Source organism: Alligator sinensis, unplaced genomic scaffold (assembly GCF_000455745.1).
Source record: "Alligator sinensis unplaced genomic scaffold, ASM45574v1 scaffold887_1, whole genome shotgun sequence".
NCBI classification, from domain to species: domain Eukaryota; kingdom Metazoa; phylum Chordata; order Crocodylia; family Alligatoridae; genus Alligator; species Alligator sinensis.
This window is the reverse complement of record NW_005842357.1, coordinates 110,308-116,824: the sequence shown is the minus strand read 5'-3', so window position 1 is coordinate 116,824 and position 6,517 is coordinate 110,308.

Here is a 6,517-nt window from a genome sequence, read left to right as displayed (position 1 = left end):
TCATGCCTACAACAGGGAGAAATAGGGACAGGAACCCAGAGTTGTACCCAGGATTAGCCAGTATGGGTGAAGTGCCTGGGTGTGGATGGACAGAGATAGTGGCCTGAGCCCAGGAGATGGCAGGCCTGAGCTATAGAGTGATAACATCTGCAAGGCATGGGAGTGGGTATTGGGGAGAATGGAGCCCATATAATTAGACCTTAAGATGGTGTGCAGTGACACTGACACTCATGAAGATATCTGACGTGGGAAGCTTTGAAGCAGCTCCCTTTTCTGAAAGTAGCATTTCATCAAGGTGTGGCAGGTGAGGAAGGGGAGATTGCCCAAAGAGAGCCAAGATGTCAAGGGCTGGCATCACCTGGACCCTGTTACAGGGTGCAAATGAACTACGGAGATCTTAGGTGAAGAATGTATGCGTACAGAAAAAATAGCTTACTCTAATCTATGCTAACCCTGCTATAACTCTCTACAGACAGTTCCCCTTCTGTATATTAGAACAGCTTCAGTGCTAAGCTAAAATGCAATGCTCAAATCAACCAAAATGCTGCATATATTGCCATATCACTGAGGCACCCTGGCCATGTCCTATTTTGTCTGGGTATATTCTGTATCCTGCCATTGTGGTAGTAGAAAGTAGTGTGTTGTGTGACAGCCCCTACAAAGTCCTTGTACAAGTGGAAGGTCTATTTTATATTGGTGGGATTCACCAAAATCTGTTTCAGTCAAAAGTATGCTGTTTAAGTAGGGTGTGGGACAATCACAAAGTCAGGTCCAGGCCTTAGCCTAAGTTTCTGTTTGTAGGATGATCAAAAATAAATTTCCTCTTGTTTAATTATTATAATAATTTTAGGCCATTTTTCTTTGCTTTTGAAATGTTTTATTATGTCTCAAAGGTCAAATGTTGGTTAGTGCAGTGGTGTTCAACCTTTTTCCCCAGAGGGCTGGATGGGCAGTGCCCAGTCTATCTGCAGGCTGGGCCCAACTGGAAGCTCAAATCTAGTACCTGGGGTGGGAGCAGTGGGGCCCCATCTTGTGGAGGAGTGGGCACGGGGCAACCCAGTCCCCATTCAGTTGCACAGAGGAAGGGGGCATTTCCCAGTCCCAATTCATCCCTACAAGGAGAGAGGTCATGGCCCAATCCCATTTCAGCTGCATGTGGGGAGGGGTTTTGGCCTGTCCCTGATTCAACTGTGCATGGGGGAAGGGAGCATGGCCCAGCCCCGAACCAACAATGTGGGAGAAAAGGGCATGGTCCCCCTGTTTCAGCCACATGGGGGGGAAAGGGAGCATGGCCTGCCCTCACCCTGGCAATACAGGGAGAAGGGGGCATGGCCCAGACCTGATTCAGCTGGGTAAGAAGTGGGTATGGCCTGGCCCTGATCTGGCTGTGTGGCATGAGGAAGCATGGGAATTTGGCAGTGGGAGAGGGTAGTGGTATTAATAGCCACTGCTCTGCCAGTGCCAAATTACCTAATCCCCAGTGAACCCCACAAGCCAGATACCATGGCTCCAGGGGAAACATTTGGCCCATGGGCCGGAGGTTGAACACTCCTAGCTTAGAGCCTTTGATAGATATGTTTACCATTAAAATTGGGATTTAATTATAATTGGTCATCTCAACCATATAGATATTGTGTTTTCTTCCTGACTGGAATGAAGAAAAGAAAGATCTCGCAAGCTGTGTGTCCCTTAAGGAGAGGAAGATAAAGAGGATTAATTTTAGGAATGCATAAATATTCTCTTTTACAGGCCCCATAGGTCATAAACACTGTTCAGCCTCTACTGTAAAGCTTACTGGTTGGTACAAGAGTTTAAATATTATTTTATTTAATTCAAACAAAATAACCTGTTCTTTCCTAATTGCAAAGGGTATGCCTTTGCACAGCTTTGTTTTTCCCTAATTGCTTTTGAGAGGAGGCACAGCTTACCCTGCTCTGTCACTCAGCATCCTATTATCTCTCATATGTACCAAATGTAATGCACTTTATTAAGCTATGCTTTTCTTTCAAATGGTGGTCTGGGTCCAAACCCTTTCAAACTTAGTTGGGTAAACTAAAAATTTATCCAGCTAAGAAGAATCTTTACATATCCATAAAAAGAATCTTTACAAATTACCCAAATATCTCATTCAAATTAAAAGCTTTAAGAATTTATCTATATGTATTTATTTATTTCTGTTTATTAAAATCTATTTCCTCAATCTGTCAAAGAAAGAACTTAATTGTAAAATAGCTATACAAAGAAATAGTGTTCCCCACTGTGAAATTTGCTAGGAACCAAATGTAGCTATCTTCTTTTGGGAATAATTATTACACAAAACAGTATCATTGGGCCCACATTAGTACACCTTGTTCTCCTAAAACTATTTATATGAAGTCCTGTTCTTAGCAGATTTGTACCCATACCATCATGCTCATTAGTGAAGAAACGTGCTCATTGCAAATCAAAATAAAAGCAGACAAAGGCTTTTTATTTTTTTGGATGGTCACAGTGGAAGATGGATTTGAAATGAATATAATAATTGAATATCTGATTAACAGAATATCTGCCTCTTACGGTGGTTCTACAAAAGGATGCTATCTTCATGTACAGAGTGCAGCCAGAAATGTTAATGCAGTCTTTTCCACTGATAATACTTTTTTTTAATCTACCCATTTTTATGGATTTATATTTAACTATATTCTGGCCAGTTCATTATCTAGCCTAGCCAGGTTAAAAGGTCACTGTTATACTTGAAATCCATTACCAAGAGTCAGCTTACATCTATTAGAAATTAGTGAACACTATATTTATCAGATTCTTGGTGATCTGCACAACAATTACTCAGGTTCAGTAAGAGATGTGTAATATAGTAGCTGTAGTCCAGAAGAGTTGTATCCTTTTCCCAGGGAATAATTATCATGCTATCCTTGTAAATATTAATAACCCATGGCCACTGGAAAGATTGTATCCTCATGATGGAATGAAAATGTAAAGTTACACAATATATTGCATTGTTCTTCCCATAGCAATTCTTCTGTATTTCTTATGTCTTTTTTCAGAATTAGATAATACTATTCCTTAGGTTTTTGCTGTTTGATTGTGACAGCCTATGGCTTTTATTGTAACATTTCTGTTTTAAATGTGTTAATATTGTTATAAAGCTTTCTTATAAAACTAACATAAAGAGAAAGAAGGGTTAATAGGATCTCTAAGTTTATTAAGTGTTACAGCTGCCTACCTGAAGGACAAGAGAAGAGAGATCTTCAGCACCAACAGGTCTTGAATAGCCACAATGATGATTCAGATGGGAAAGAGAAGAGCTACACAACAGTGTATGGGTTCACTTGGGGACAGAAGGACTGCAAAACCCTTTGGAATGGGGCAGAAAACCTTTGGCTGGGTGGCCTTTGCACCAATACATGCCTTTGTTGAAGAGGAGCTGTCTTTTTGCTGCTTGGAACTTTGGGTTGCAGTTTTTCTCCCCAACAAGAGCTCAAGAACCTCTCTCAGGAGTGGAAATAGAAGCTAACTTACTAAGTCAGGGGCATGGCCAACTAGGGAGGGTAAGGGACTAACAGGTCTTAAAATAGGAAGGGGTCAGGGCTCTTTCTTTGCTCTAGACACCATGGCTGGCCTGGCTTCAGGGGGCATTCTCAGGCTAGAAATAGATGTTGCAGAATGAAGAGACGTGTCATGGCACAGCTAAACCACTACACTGAGCACAACACATGTTGCCCCTTGTCTTGCCATTTCTTGATGTTACAGGATAAGGGACAATGTGATCCCCTCACTTTCCCCACTCAGCCAAACCTGTTCCTTGTAATTGTGGGGCATGGGTCTGGGTGGGTGGAGAACCTCAACTTCTCCATGTATAGAGAAGTACCCAGAGATTCCCTAGGGTGCCTCTCTTTAAGTGGGAAAAGTGGGTGGTGCTCCAGGAACTTGAGCAGCCCTAAAACCCCCAGAGCACCTGCCCAGGGTGGTGGGAGAATGGAAACATCTCAGACTGTTCATAGCCTTCTACCACAGAGGTAATAGATGTCCACCACTATAAACTGGTAGAGTCTGTTACTACCTTTTAGTGCACCACTTATTTTCCTTTGATGTGGCTCAACAAAAGTTGTAGACAGAAGTGACATTTTTTGCTTGTTTAGGGGGTTGCCCAACTGGTTCTGGAGGGTGGGATGGGTAGATTGGAACCCCTCCCCCCCTGAAGTGGGGGGCTCCAATCCACCCATCTCCCCATTCCAGTGAAGGCTGGGGAAATCTCAACATGGACCTCCTTCCCCTGCCATCTCCCCCTCCCATCCTGAAACAGCACCGCAGGGCCAGGAAATGGGAAGGTGAAGCTAGGGGAAAAGGCTGCCTGGACAGGCTCCAAATTGGAGCTCGATCTCTCACCCTCCTAACCCAACAGCTAATGCCTCTAAGGGTCAGAAGAATCAGTCTAACTCATGGCACTTTCTTGGAATTGCCATGAGTTAGACCAGGAAGCTACACTTGTGTCTCTACCTAAAGGATATCAAAGTCTATTTTCTCACAATTTGTACCACCATAACATTTTTATGGTGGCACAAATGAGATGTCAAGTTACATCTGTTTTCATCCCCAGGGACCAGGTGTGGCCACAGTAGTCCATAACAGGGACCTCTGGGTGGGGGGTGAGGGAGGGAAGGTCTTAGACAATCACCAAGGAGCTGATGTCTTCACCAATTGCCTTATGGTGGTGCTGATTTACAAGTGCACTCAAATGCCTTATACCTATCCCTGTTCAGAAGAGCACTTACACATGCATTTAAATATTTTCTAGCATTTTAGGACAGACTTTTTGAATCAGGTCTCTTATGAATGGTCTGTCGGGGTGTAGTCCTGGTTAAGGCTACGTACTTGGTGGCCTAGTACCTTCCTGGCCCAGACCATTGGTCTTGCAATCACTTGCCTGGAATTTGCTGCGGTGAGGCCTGACTCTCACCTACCACATCTTGATGTTATAGTGATGTTACCAATCAGGACGTGTTAGTCTCTACCACAGCTGGTCAACGGCAACCTGAACAGGGATTTCTTCTGGGGCTCCAACCTCCCCTACACTAACTAATGTCAGCCAGATGTTATGCCACTGATTATGCCTGTAGGTTTTGTTGAACAGTCTGTCTTTTTCTTTCTTTCATTATAGGCTTGCAAGCGTCTTGACAGAAAGTCTTGACAGAATGAAAAGGAGAGGACTACCGGGCTTCTTTTCAGCCCTAGGTAAATCTCATGGGTTGTCTTTGGAGGGCCTTATGTACCCCCACTCTCTTGGGGTGGCACACCCTTTAATAATTCAAGGCAAACTGAACAAACCAAAAGAAAAATGCTGTCTGGGCTTTTTGCTCCTTTGAGCTTGATGCTCCCCAACTCCTGACCAGTTGCTCTCATCTTGCCATTGTCCAGAACTTAGCCATGGCCATGGCCATGGCCCGTGGCTCTTTGCAGTTCCCTTTTTTCAGTCTTTGTGATTGAGGTTCTGCCTGTCTGGCCTCCTCACTCTGCTGACCCACTTGGGGCTCCAGCAATAAAAAAAAATAAAATAATAACAAACAAAAGAACAGAAACAGCTAGCACCTTAATTGGGGCACGTCCACTTTTCCTGCAGCTGGCCTGTCTCTAGCAGAGCTCCCCCACTGCTTGCATTGCTTCTCCCAATGGCATCCTCACAGTTAGTGTCTCCCAGCTCAACAGAGCTCAGCCGAGCTCTCTTGCCAGCCCACAGGTGGCTCCCTGGGGCTTGGAGGCTCCCACCCAATGTCTCAGGCCTCAGGACACACCTTTCCTCCTCTCGGCTCCCTGCTCTCCTCCCTCGTATCTTCCAGTGCACACCTTCTTCCACCACTCTGGGGCCACTCTAGACAAACAGAACAGCTGCTCTGAAACCGTGACTCCTGTGGCATTCTCTTTTATTATGGTGCTGCTGTCACTCACTGTGCTGGCTTGTCTTCCCCTGTGGTGAGTTTTATTCTGTTTTCCTGTTCTCCTTCACATAGTCCTATTAAAACAATGAGGCAACAGATTAAGTTAAGGTGCTGCTCTCACTGAGTTTCAGAAATTGACCACTCTGATAAGAGAATATAGAGTGCCTGGAATGTATGTGGCTTTCTGGCACTATGAGGGTAAGAATGAGTATTGGAGCAGTTTTGCTTTGGGATCTCAGTCTTTCAGCATCTCTGGGTGTGTCCACACATGTGCACTTGCAGCAGCTCAAATAGAAGTGGTAAAAATTTGAGCCGGGGCTTTTTGCTTCAGTGCGCGTGCTCAGACATGCACTTTGGTGTGGAACAAATTGTGCCATTTGGAGCAAAATAACCCTGCCTGGCTTCTCCCAGATCTACAGCTGGGGGAGCTGGAGTCTGGGGTCAGCACCTGGGCTGTCCCCAGCAGTATAAAAAGCTGCCCTGGAAAGTATCTCAAGGCTACTAGCTCTCAGGAGCTTCTGGGGCCCAGCCAATTGGTACCTGGGGACACTACCCAGGGGCCTTGGGGAGGGGCTGGTGGGGGGAGG